The sequence below is a fragment of the Pogoniulus pusillus genome, chromosome 3, assembly GCF_015220805.1.
Source record: "Pogoniulus pusillus isolate bPogPus1 chromosome 3, bPogPus1.pri, whole genome shotgun sequence".
NCBI classification, from domain to species: domain Eukaryota; kingdom Metazoa; phylum Chordata; class Aves; order Piciformes; family Lybiidae; genus Pogoniulus; species Pogoniulus pusillus.
Window position 1 is genome coordinate 2,212,185 of NC_087266.1, and position 13,709 is coordinate 2,225,893.

Sequence of the window (13,709 nt, forward strand, 5' to 3'; positions counted from 1 at the left end):
TGCTTGGGGTTGTTGTGGCCAAAGTGCAGAACCCTGCCCTTGGCCTTGTTCAATCTCATCCCCTTGGCCTCTGCCCACCTCTGATGTACAGGGATTGGGATTAAAAAAAGAAGGCTGCCTGGGAATGCTGACACAGAGGCAGTGAAGCAGGAACCCGGGGGCTCTGGAGAGCAATTTGAGAAGCTTCCTCTCTTACAGCAGAGGTCGGGGCAGGCTTTTCCCCAAATTTAGTATTCTGTCTGGGAGAGTGTAAAATAATGAGACTGCTGCTGCTTCCCTGGGGAGACTCTGGAATTGCCTTGGAGATGTCACTGTCAACCTGAAGGGGGTGGGTTTTTTTTTTAAACCAAGCCTAAAGCTGACCTGGAAAAAAGAAGCAAAGACAAAAGCAGAAGGGAACATGTGCTTGTTCTGATGCTTTCTGCTGGGCAAACCTGACCTTGGGAGCCTGGGGCAGCAGGGAGCTTTCTAGTGGTGCATTGTGCCTAAGGACCCAGCAGGACTGTGGAGTTTGCTATGGAAAAACCTTTCTCTTTGGAAAAGGAAATAAGGGAAAGAGGGGATTGGTGGGGTTGGGCTCCTCTGCCAGGTGACCAGCTATAGGACAAGGGGACACAGGGCAGAGCTCATTGCTGCCTGCAGGGAGGCTGTAGCCAGGTGGGGTTGGGCTCTGCTGCCAGGCAAGCAGCAACAGAAGAAGGGGACAGAGTCTCAAGTTGTGCCAGGGCAGGTCTAGGCTGGATGTGAGGAGGAAGTTGCTGGCAGAGAGAGTGATTGGCATTGGAATGGGCTGCCCAGGGAGGTGGTGGAGTGGCTGTGCCTGGAGGTGTTGCAGCCAAGCCTGGCTGGGGCACTTAGTGCCATGGTCTGGTTGCTTGTCTAGTGCTGGGTGCTAGGTTGTGCTGGCTGAGCTTGGAGCTCTCTTCCAACCTGGTTGAGGCTGTGATCTAACCTTCATCTCCTGAGGTTACCTATGAGGATGTCCCTGGAGGTGTTGCAGCCAAGCCTGGCTGGGGCACTTAGTGCCATGATCTGGTTGATTGGCCAGGGTTGGATGCTAGGTTGGACTGGATGAGCTTGCAGCTCTCTTCCAACCTGGCTGATTCTATGATTCTCTTCTCTGATTGCTGATAGCCTGCTCTGAGAGCCTCTGCAATCGATAGGGAAGGGATGTGACGAGGCTGGAAAAGCCCAGGCTGTTTCACAGTCATGCATTGAAGGGAACAAAAGCTGGCACCATGAAAAAGGAGAGAGAAAGCAGCTGCTGTTGCAGTTAGGGAAAGAGAGGCTGGCTGTGAGATGCTGGCATTTACAGCAGAGTGGCTTTACTGCATGAGGGATGTGAACGCCAAGGAGGTGTTAGGAAAAGTCCTATCAACATATTCCTTGCAAGGCAGGAGGAAGGAAACCAAAGTGTCCTGTGCAGGGGATTGTAAAAAGCTGCTAAGAGGGCAAGCAGGAGCTGGCAGGCTCTGGCTGGTGGCTTTCAGGATGACTTATTGCTGCTAGCTGAGGAGAGAACTGAGCAGAAGACAGCCAGCAGAGGTCCAGCCCTGTATTTGCTTGCTTGTCTCTAAAGCTGCTTTCACGCTGACCACAGACCTGTTGTGTTTCTGACTCACCTTGGGCTTGCACCACTGGCTGCAGCCACTGGTGCTCCCCCAGGAAAACCCTTTTTTCACACAGTTATGGCACAGCAGGGGCTGCTCTGCAGAGCAAAGCTCTGCTTGGCTGCAGCTGGGCTTGCAGACAAGGTGGGAAGGGCAGATGTGCCTCCATGGTGGCCTTTTAATGGGGGCCTGGGCATGAATTATCCCTGTCACACTGTCACCCACCCCTGACCATGAGGAAGCAATGTGAGAGGTTCAGCAACCTGCTCTGCTGACCAGTGAAGTGAAATGGGGAGATGGGGGAAATGGTAGTCCCAGAATGGTTTCTGTTGGGAGAGGGCTTTAGATGTTTTATCCAACCCTCATGCAGCAAGCAAGGACAACATAGGTGGGAAGGAAGCTCTCGAGGTCATCTAGTCCCAAATGCCTGCAGTGAGCAGGTTCATCTTCACCTAACTCAGGTTGCTCAAAGCCCCATCCAGCCTGGTCTTAAATGTTTACAGGGATGGAGCCTCCAGCACCTTTCTGGTAACCTGGATCAGTATTTGAGCAGCTTCAGTGTAAAAACGTTTTTCCTTGTGTCTAGTCTATAGCTCCTTTGTGTTAGTTTAGACCATCAGAGAGGGGTGGAAGGGAGCACAAGGAGCAGCCAGTTCCAAACCCCCTGCCATACCCAGGGACACCCTAGCCTAGAGCAGGCTGCACACAGCCTCAGCCAGCCTGGACTTGGTTTGTGCTGCCATCCCAAAGAAAACTTTGTGTAAGGAGTCCTGCATCCAGTTCTTGAGCCCCCATTACAAGAGGGCTGTGGAGATGCTGGAGAGTGTCCAGAGCAGGGCCAGGAGGATGCTGAGAGGCTGCAGCAGCTCTGCTGTGAGCACAGCCTGAAAGAGTTGGGGCTGTGCAGGCTGGAGCAGAGGAGGCTCCCAGGGGACCTTCTTGTGGCCTTGCAGCATCTGAAGGGGGCTCCAAAAAAGCTGGGGAGGGACTTTGGAGGGTGTGAGGGAGTGTCAGGAGTGGGGGGAATGGAGCAAAGGTGGAGGTGTGGAGAGTGAGGCTGGAGGTGAGGAGGAAGTTGTTGAGCAGGAGAGTGGTGAGAGGCTGGACTGGGTTGCCCAGGGAGGTGGTTGAGGCCCCATGGCTGGAGGTGTTTGAGGCCAGGCTGGCTGAGGCTGTGTGCAGCCTGCTCTAGGGTAGGGTGTCCCTGGGCATGGCAGGGGGCTTGGAACTGGCTGCTCCTTGAGGTCCCTTCCAGCCCTGCCTGACTCTATGATAACCTGCCACACAGCTTGCAGAGGGCATGCTGGGGAGACTCACCTTCGTTAGGGCAGGCACAGAGCTAGCATATCTCTCTCATCACCCAGGACCATTTCTAGGCTGCTCTTCTGTTTACTGGAGCAAAACCCCAAGTCTGCTGTGCAGGGCAGCTGGGGCCACCCTCTGAAATGAGAAGGCCCCAGGGATGAAGACAAGCTCCAGCAGCCTGTTTTCACACAAAGGGGAATAAACATCTGGAACAGGTTAACAAGTGAGGTGGCTGAAGCTGTGCTATAAATAAGGCTATAAATAAGTTCAAGAGAGGTGTCAACAGGCTGCTGGGGAAACACAAAAAAGCCAGGGGCGAGGAAGGGATTGAGGATATTAGCATGAGAGTGGAGGACCCAAAAAGGGAAGAGGGAAAAGCAGTCTGGGCTCCCTGTGCTGTGAGTTGGAGGAGAAAGGTGTTTCTGACCAGTGTTTAAGGACAGGGAACTGCTTGAGAATCACAGAATCAAGCAGGTTGGAAGAGAGCTCCAAGCTCAGCCAGCCCAACCTAGCACCCAGCCCTGCCCAACCAACCAGACCATGGCACTAAGTGCCCCAGCCAGGCTTGGCTGCAACACCTCCAGCCACGGCCACTCCACCACCTCCCTGGGCAGCCCATTCCAATGCCAATCACTCTCTCTGACAACAACTTCCTAACAACATCCAGCCTAGACCTGCCCTGGGACAACTTGAAACTCTGTCCCCTTCTTCTGTTGCTGCTTGCCTGGCAGCAGAGCCCAACCCCACCTGGCTACAGCCTCCCTTCAGGACTGGATGAGCTTGGAGGTCTCTTCCAACCTTTTGATTCTGTGATTCTATGACTGGACAGGGCTGGGGGATAGGTTGGACTGGATGAGCTTGGAGGTCTCTTTCAACCTGATTGATTCTGTGATTCCCTCATCCCTCACAGCAGAAAGGAGACCTCAGAGCCCCTGCATTGCTCACTTTGAAAATGAAGCTCTTGCTGCCCAAGTGAGCACCAGAGAGCTTTCTACCTTGCCAAAGTGACAGTGCATCTTTCCTTCAGCTGGCTTGAGTCTTCTTTCCCCACTTGGCCCTAGCAGGCCCTTCTGATGCTTTGGACAAAAGAAAGCCCAGTTTTGGGATGGAATTGCAAACACTACTAGTTACAATCTGATCCAGGGAGATGGTGGAGGCCCCATCCCTGCAGGCCTTCACAGAGTGTCAGGAGTTGGAAGAGACCTCAAAAAGTCTTTCAGCCCAACCCCTCTGCCAGAGCAGGATCACTCAGACCAGATCACATAGGAGCACATCCAGGCAGGTTATGAATATCTCCTGAGAGAGAGATTCCACTACCCCCCTGGGCAGCCTGTGCCAGTACTCTGTCACCCTCACAGGGGAAAGATGTTTCCATGGAACTACCTATGCCTCAACTTCCACCCATTGCCCCTTGTCATGGCCTTGGGCATCACCCAGCAGAGCCTGGCTCCAGCCCCCTGGCACTCAACCTGCACATCTTTATAAACACGACTGAGGACACATCTCAGTCTCCTCCTCTCCAAGGTAAAGAGCCCAAACTCCTTCAGACTCTCCTCAAAAGGTAGAGGTCATCTAGTTAGCAATGCAATGGGGCAATGTCATCTACTTAAAGGTGCCCCTGCTCCCTGCTGGAGAGTGGCAGGAGCAGTTGGATGAGATGTCCTTTGCAGGTCCTTTCTTCCAAGTTGATGCAATCCTCTGATTCCATCAGCAGTGTGACTTAAGGGGCAATGTGTCTGTGGTGGGACTTGCTGGTGGGAGTTGAGGCACTGAAGGAATGGTTATGGCGATGACTGTCATGAGTGGGAATGCTTCTGTGCCTGGGCAGGCAGGTCTGCTCTCTGTGAGTCTCCAACATTCCAGTTCAACTGACATGCAGGTGAATAAGTCCTTTGAGCAGGTTTGGGCCTTGCTGCAGATCTTCAGAACCATAGAATCAGTCAGGGTGGGAAGGGACCACAAGGATCAGCCAGTCCCAACCCCCCTGCCATGCCCAGGAACACCCTACCCTAGAGCAGGCTGCACACAGCCTCAGCCAGCCTGGCCTCAAACACCTCCAGCCATGGGGCCTCAACCACCTCCCTGGGCAACCCAGTCCAGCCTCTCACCACTCTCCTGCTCAACAACTTCCTCCCCACCTCCACCTTTGCTCCATTCCCCCCACTCCTGCCACTCCCTGAGGGCCTCAAGAGTCCCTCCCCAGCTTTTTTTGAGCCTACTTCAGATGCTGGAAGGCCACAAGAAGGTCCCCTGGGAGCCTCCTCTGCTCCAGCCTGCACAGCCCCAACTCTTTCAGGCTGTGCTCACAGCAGAGCTGCTGCAGCCTCTCAGCATCCTCCTGGCCCTGCTCTGGACACTCTCCAGCATCTCCACAGCTCTCTTGTCCCAGGGGCTCCAGAGCTGGATGCAGGACTCCAGGTGGGGTCTCAGCAGAGCAGAGGGGGAGAATCCCCTCCCTGGCCCTGCTGGCCACACTGCTGCTGCTGCTGCAGCCCAGGCTCTGCTTGGCTTTCTGGGCTGCAACCCTGTTTCCGTTCCAAGCTTCCCCTATAACATATCCAGCGAGTAACCTAATGTGATGTTAGCCTGTAGACATCCCAGCCCAGTGAAAGCATCATCAGATGGTTCCTTGGAGTTAATTCCTCCATTCATTATTAATGTGTGCCTGGAATTTCAATTTACTCTCATTAAAATGTGATTGATGGTGAGGAGACAGCAGATTACAGCCACACCGCCACAGCTCTTTCCTTGCACTCAGCAGAAGAAGCCAAGCTCTGCTCTGAGGCCAAAACCAGATCTGTTGCTTTGTTTTCTGTGCAGAAGTGGGACTGGGCTGCTTCTCCTCTGTAGTTACTGCTTTTGCTTTGCCTCTTTCTAAGCACAAGTTGCTGCTGTTTCATTGCCATGCCATAGATTGGCAAAATCTGGTAAGAAAGGCAGAAATCAACCCCATAGGAATATCAGAGAATCCAGCAGGTTGGAAGACAGCTCCAAGCTCATCCAGTCCAACCTAGCACCCAGCCCTATGCAATCAACCAGACCATGGCACTAAGTGCCTCATCCAGGCTTTTCTTGAAGACCCCCAGGGACGGTGCCTCCACCACCTCCCTGGGCAGCCCATTCCAATGGGAAATCACTCTCTCTGTGATTGCAGTTTTAAGGCAGGCACAATAAAGAGGTGCTGAAGGGGTTGGTGCTGCTGCCCCTAAGCTGGCAGTGAGGAACTTCTCCTCCTTGCCTAGGCAGAGCAGCCTTGCCGTGCCCACCCTCCTCCTCCCCCTCGGAACGCGGGCGGTGATTTCCCGCATTGCCTGGCCAGCCTCCAAGCTGTGCTCGCAGCCAAACCCTGGCCTGTAGTTATGCAGGAGTTAAGGCCTCATTAGTTTCTTATTCCCCTATCAGCAGGATGTTAGCAGGCTCTGAATTGGCCAACTGGTTTCTGGAGGTGAGCCAGCCAGCAGCAGCGTTGGGCTCGGCTGCCCGCAGCAGGCACTGGTGCCACTGGAGAAATGCATTTCCTATGCATCCCATGATACTGCTGCCAGCTCTTCTTCTCCTGTGGTTCCCACTTGAGTTCAGTGGAGCATCCCAAGAGCTGCATTCCAGACTCCACTGTTGAGCTAGGCTCCCTGGGAGGTGCTTCTCCACCAGAGACTTGTCTCTTTGTCTGTCCCCTGCTCCTCTCCCAGTGCCCAGGTGTCCTGGTGCAGAATGACTTATTCTGCATCAGGGAGCCAATTGCTCTCTCCCTGGAGAGCTGCCTTTAAGTTTGCATGTTGTGTTGGATGGTGCCCTTCTGTGTGAGGCAAGTCAGCAGTCTGACTGCTGGCTTCAGTAACTACCAGGAGAGTTACTGAAACAGGAGATGGAGAAGGTGAATCCAGTCAGTTGGCTGAGGCCAGAGCTGTCCAACTTGCTCTTGATGTGGCTGAACATGAAAATTTGCCTATTCTTTATAGAATTACAGAATCAGGCAGGTTGGAAGAGAGCTCCAGGCTCAGCCAGCCCAACCTACCACCCAGCCCTGCCCAACCAACCAGACCATGGCACTAAGTGCCCCAGCCAGGCTTGGCTGCAACACCTCCAGCCACAGCCACTCCACCACCTCCCTGGGCAGCCCATTCCAATGCCAATCACTCTCTCTGCCAACAACTTCCTCCTCACATCCAGCCTAGACCTGCCCTGGCACAGCTTCAGACTCTGTCCCCTTCTGTTGCTGCTTGCCTGGCAGCAGAGCCCAACCCCACCTGGCTACAGCCTCCCTGCAGGCAGCTGCAGGCAGCAATGAGCTCTGCCCTGAGCCTCCTCTGCTGCAGGCTGCACACCCCCAGCTCCCTCAGCCTCTCATTCTCTCTCTGGCAAGAACCTAATCTCTGCACCAACTCATGGATGGTAGCCAATGCTCTATGGGGTGGCTAAAGGACTGGAAAATGAATCTAAAAAGATAGCTGCCCTTTCATCTCTTGAGCCAACCTTTCAATGCTAGGTCAGAGTCAGCAGGGTCTAACCTGGTCTTTGGATCTCTTGGTCAACTCCAGCCTCAGCCTGCAACCAGCCACTCTTTTCATCTAGCACCAGTGCAAAATCTGCTGGCAAGAGCTTTTCTTCCTTTCTATGTGGGTGGGGGAAGCACCATTGCAAATCATGCTTAAAATTTGAGCTGGCAGGAAAGCTCTGAAATGCCTTTGAAAGGCTGAGCAAAACATTCCTGCAGAGCTGTGCAGCCCATGGCTGGAGAAAGGAGAGCTGTTGATGTCCCAGTGTGACTGGAGGGGTGTTTTTTCTCCACCTGTTCCCTCTTGATCTCATTCATGCCTTCATTTTCTCTTAGGCTGTTCTTAGATCTCCTCAGTAATCTGGTCCATATGTTTATTATGCTCCCAGTGGAAGCCACAGCAGTGATCACATCACACACTTCCACCTTGCCATGTTTCCTAGGAGGAATTTCAAGCCTTTTCATAATTCCAAAGGTGGCAGTTAGATCACTGCCTCTTCAAGTGAAAATAAACTCCCATTTCCCTCTCTTTCTCTTATACCAATACCCAAGAATTTTGGAATGCTTTGTGTCATTCTCCAAAGGTCTGTCCCTCCAGGGCAACTGCAGAATCAGAGAATCAAGCAGGTTGGCAGAGAGCTCCAAGCTCAGCCAGCCCAACCTAGCACCCAGCCCAGGCCAACCAACCAGACCATGGCACTAAGTGCCCCAGCCAGGCTTGGCTGCAACACCTCCAGCCACAGCCACTCCACCACCTCCCTGGGCAGCCCATTCCAATGCCAATCACTCTCTCAGCCAACAACTTCCTCCTAACATCCAGCCTAGACCTGCCCTGGCACAACTTCACACTGTGTCCCCTTCTTCTGTTGCTGCTTCCCTGCCCAAAGAGCTCAACCCCACCTGGCTACAGCCTCCCTGCAGGTAGCAATGAGCTCTGCCCTGAGCCTCCTCTGCTGCAGGCTGCACCCCCCCAGCTCCCTCAGCCTCTCCTCACAGGGCTGTGCTCCAGGCCCCTCCCCAGCCTTGCTGCCCTGCTCCAAACACCTTCCAGCACCTCAACAATAGAATCAAGAATCAGTCAGGGCTGGAGGGGACCACAAGGATCATCTAGTTCCATAGAATCAAACAGGTTGGAAGAGAGCTCCAAGCTTAGCCAGTCCAACCTAGCACCCAGTCCTGGCCAATCAACCAGACCATGGCACTAAGTGCCCCATTCAGGCAAGCTACTCAGAAGAATGGACATAAAGGTGAGAAGAGATGACCAACTGGGAGAGAGGTGATACTCACTAGGGGAAAACAGTGTACTGCTTTTATTGGTGTTTAAGTGGGGGAAGAAAAGGAATACAAGGAACAGACTTGATTGGAGAAAACCAAAGCAACAGGAAAACAAAGAACCTTAACCACCAGTCCTGACCAAGTGGGCTTTTAGCCCTGAATCACCCTGCACTGCTGCAAAGTCTCTCCCACCATCATGCTGCTCCTGAGCACCCTGGAACAGCCATGTGTGCTCAGCTGATCAGAAACCCTCTTCTCTTTCTTCAGTCTTAGTCTTCCAAGCCTCATTTTGGAACATGTACAAGCTTTCATCCAGCACAGCTGGCTCCACTGGTGCAGCAACTGAAGTAGCTGATGCTTGAGCAGATGATGTATGGGTGAATAGTTTGGAGAAGACACATGACAGCATGAGACTGGACAGGAACAGAGGTTCAGCCTCTGCACGTGTGGCTGAGCCCTTAGGAACAGCACTGAGATCACATCCTGTGTGCTTTGCTCTGCTCTTCCACCTCCTCTTGGAAAGAAATCAGCCAGCCAGCTGTGCACGCAGTGCAGCTGCTGCTGACTCCTGTTGGCTGATCTCAGCATCAGAGATGTTCTTCCATGAGGTCCTCCTCTGCCTGGACGTGCAGACTGCCACCGCACCTCTGAGTGCACCACCTCTGACTCCTGTCTCGCAGGCTCGCAGCATGTTAGGGGTTGGAAGGGACCCCAGGAGATCATCCAGTCCAACCCCCTGCCAGAGCAGGGCAATGCTATCACAGAGGAACACATCCAAACAGGCCTTGAAAGGCTCCAGAGAAGGAGACTTCTGCCAGGGGTGAGCAGCTCACTGCCCCTCAGTATCTTCTTGCATCTCTGCTTCCTCCTGCTGCACTTCAGTGTAAGGAACATGAGAAAACCCAGGGATTTCCCAACAGACCTTCTGCTCTGTTGCACAGCTTGGCTGGGGAGCTTGGCAACCACATGTACCTCAGGGGAAAAAGGCTGTAGAGAGTCCTAGCCAGGCCCTCCTTGGCATTGCAGCCCCATTGCAAGCAGCCAAAATCTGCATCTCAGGTTCTCCCTGCTGCCTCCCACACCAGCTTCATATCTACTGTCTGTGTGGGATGTTCCTCATCTCCATCAGACCTTCAGGAGCTGCCTCACTGTAATCCCACTATTAATCTGAGTAGCAGCCACTGCCAATCACTCTGCACCACTGTCTGCATCTCAGGGTCTCCCTGCTGCCTCCCACACCAGCTTCATATCTGCTGTCTGTGTGGGATGTTCCTCATCTCCAGCAGACCTTCATGAGTTGCCTCACTGTAATCCCACTACTAATCCAGGAGCCAATGCCAGCCCTGGGCTCCAACTCACACAGATCCCAAGTTGACTCCTGTTGCCTTTACAGAATCACTGAATATGTAAGGTTGGAAGGACCTTTAAAGATCATCTAGTCCAACCCTCTGCAGTCTAAGGGCATCTTCAACTAGATCAAGTCACTCAGAGTCCTGCCCAGCCTAACCTCAAATGTTTCCAGGGATGGGGCATTCTTTCCTTGGATGAAGAGCTCATGGCCTTTTTCTACTGCTTGACTGTTTGAATGTGTGCACCAAACTCATAATCACAGAACCAAGCAGGTTGGAAGAGAGCTCCAAGCTCAGCCAGCCCAACCTAGCACCCAGCCCTGGCCAATCCATGGCACTAAGTGCCCCAGCCAGTCTTTGCTTCAACACCTTCAGGCACAGCCACTCCACCACCTCCCTGGGCAGCCCATTCCAATGCCAATCACTCTCTCTGCCAGCAGCTTCCTCCTCACATCCAGCCTAGACCTCCCCTGCCACAGCTTCAGACTCTGTCCCCTTGTTTTGTTGCTGGGCGCCTGGCAGCAGAGCCCAACCCCACCTGGCTACAGCCTCCCTGCAGGCAGCTGCCAACAGCAATGAGCTCTGCCCTGAGCCTCCTCTTCTGCAGGCTGCACACCCCCAGCTCCCTCAGCCTCTCCTCACAGGGCTGTGCTCCAGGCCCCTCCCCAGCCTTGCTGCCCTGCTCCAAACACCTTCCAGCACCTCAGCATCTCTCTTGAGTTGATGAGCCCATAGTAATATCAACAATAATAATAATAATAATAGTAAGAACAACAACAGCAATGCTTTGGGTGTTTTTGGCTCTGATGGCCAGCACAAACCTTCATGTTGGCAGAGCAGGTGAGGGAGGAATTTAGACCTGTCACACAGCAAAGAGAGTTACCCTCAGATGCGTTGGCATCAGCTCAAGCAATTTCTTGCTCAACCTGGAAATTCCTATCCACTGCTGTAAAGGCAATGGGTAATGTTATGCAGCACCAAGGGTAAACTCAAGGCCCAAACCATTCCTGTGTCATAAAGAGGCATTTTGATCTCCTGGCATGAGATTTGACTTGATGGCACCCTTTTGAATCAAGTGTGTTGCTGTATACCAAAGCTCACCTCATCCAGCTGGCCCGAGGAGACCTGGCTGCCTTTCGTCTGCTTTGCACCTCGTCAGCAGCAAGGATGATGCTGGAACCAATTTAGGTGGTGATGTGGTAGACAGCTGATGAGGCAGAGCAGGATGTTGGGAGTGGCTCTGCATCTGCCTCCCATCACAGGGTCTGGCTGGGAATTGTCAGCTGGCTGTGAGAAGAGTGAGGCTTAGCGAGCAAGGAGCACATGCACCCGCTGAGCACTGAGATCACAGCTGGGGAGGGAGCAGCCCTTACTGAGTGAGGTTATGGCATGAGCTTGGCTGTTGGATGAGCTGAGCACTTCCACTGGGCCCCTGTCACTCCTGAGATCTGGGTTTGACACTTCAGCCCAGCAGAGCCTTAAGCTATCCCTGCAGTCGTTAAAGCTCACAGAAAGGTCTGCCTGGGGTGTGGTGCAGCTCAGCCTTTGGAAAGAAGTGTGAGGCTGCTTTATGGCTGCAAGGAGCCCTAGAAAAGCCAGAGCAGTACTCTGAGCCCAGCTTGCAGAGCAATTGCTTTGGGAGGGTTCTCTGGAGGTCACCTGTCTGTCTCCTCACACTGGAATGGGCTGCCCAGGGAGGTGGTGGAGTGGCTGTCCCTGGAGATGTTCAACCAAAGCCTGGCTGGGGCACTTAGTGCCATGGTGTGGTTGACTGGATAGGGCTGGGTGCTAGGTTGGGCTGGCTGAGCTTGGAGGTCTCTTCCAACCTGCTTGGTTCTGTGATTCTGAGATTCTATGAGTCTATTATTCTATGATTCTGTGATTCTATGATTCTATCATCTGAGAGAGCCTTCTTGGACAGCCTAAGATGAGGGCTGGGTGCTGGGTTGGGCTGGATGAGCTTGGAGGTCTCTTCCAACCTGGTTGATTCTATGATTCTGTGATTTGATGGTTCTGTGATTTTGTGATTTGATGATTCTGTGATTCTGTCATTTGAGAAGGTCTTTGTGGACAGCCTAGGATGAGAGCTGGGTGCTAGGTTGGGCTGGATGAGCTTGGAGGTCTCCTCCAACCTGCTTGATTCTGAGATTCTGTCATTTGAGAAGGTCTCCTTGGACAGCCTAAGATGAGGGCTGGGTGCTAGGTTGGGCTGGATGAGCTTGGAGGTCTCTTCCAACCTACTTGATTCTATGATTCTGTGACTTGATGATTCTGTCATTTGAGAAGGTCTCCTTGCACAGCCTAAGATGAGGGCTGGGTGCTAGGTTGGACTGGATGAGCTTGGAGGTCTCCTCTAAGCTGGTTGATTCTAGGATTCGAAGATGAGAAGGTTGGGGGTAGGTATTTGCCTTCTTCTTCAGATCTCTGTTGGACTTTGGAAACTTTCCTCCCAGCCACACTGCTCTTAGATGCTCTCAGCCATTCCTTCATCCCCGGTTCAAATCATAATGCAACCTTTGGGGCAGTTATCTGTCTGCTGCCCAGTGCCTCCCCAGCAGGACACAGAGCTTCTGTCTGCCTCACGTGGGCAGGCTCCCTTCTTTTTCTGTTAGCTTTAATGTTTTGCAACCTATGAAAGGCTGAGAGAAGAAAGCTGCCTGCTATCTGTGCTCTTGCTTAATCCTCAGTCTCCAATTCCCTCTATCAGCACTATCAGCCAGACTTTTCTCTCTGCCACCATGTTGCAGAGCAGCAGATAACATAATCCTAAATCCCAGGTACAATTTGGACCCTTCTGCTGTGCCCAGCTTTATTTCTGAAAGCAAAGTCTCTCACATCAGATGGATCCCAGCTGGTAATATCCTTCCTCAGCCTCTGTGTTTCCTTAGCATCAAACTGAGGTCCATTTGCTTTCTGCTGTCCTATTTTCTGCAACTGCTTTCAGTTCTCATTTGAAAATGCCTTTTAATGTGGCCATGCATGTAAGGGTTTTTTTGCTAAGAGGAATCAAATCAAAAGAAAAGAATTCCATGATGCATCTTTCCCTCCTGAAGAGCTTTGATTTATGACTCAGAAGAATTATTCTTGCTGCCCATCAAGTAGTTTTTTTTCCAGCGTGTTGGTTGCACACAGGGTAAGATTAGTTCCAAATCCAGATAGCTGAGGACTTATCAAGCCATCTAAAATGCACACACACACACACACAAGCACATCTGCTTCAGAAAGAGTCACTGGGCCAAGATTTTATTGCCTTTTTTGTGTTACAAAGCAGAAATTCAATCAACTTGCAGCCCAGAGGGCCAGGCAGAGCCTGGGCTGCAGCAGCAGCAGTGTGGCCAGCAGGGCCAGGGAGGGGATTCTCTGCTGAGAGCCCACCTGGAGTCCTGCATCCAGCTCTGGAGCCCCTGGGACAAGAGGGCTGTGGAGATGCTGGAGAGTGTCCAGAGCAGGGCCAGGAGGATGCTGAGAGGCTGCAGCAGCTCTGCTGTGAGCACAGCCTGAAAGAGTTGGGGCTGTGCAGGCTGGAGCAGAGGAGGCTCCCAGGGGACCTTCTTGTGGCCTGCCAGCATCTGAAGGGGGCTGCAAAAAAGCTGGGGAGGGACTTTTGAGGGTGTGAGGGAGTGTCAGGAGTGGGGGGAATGGAGCAAAGGTGGAGGTGGGGAGATGCAGACTGAA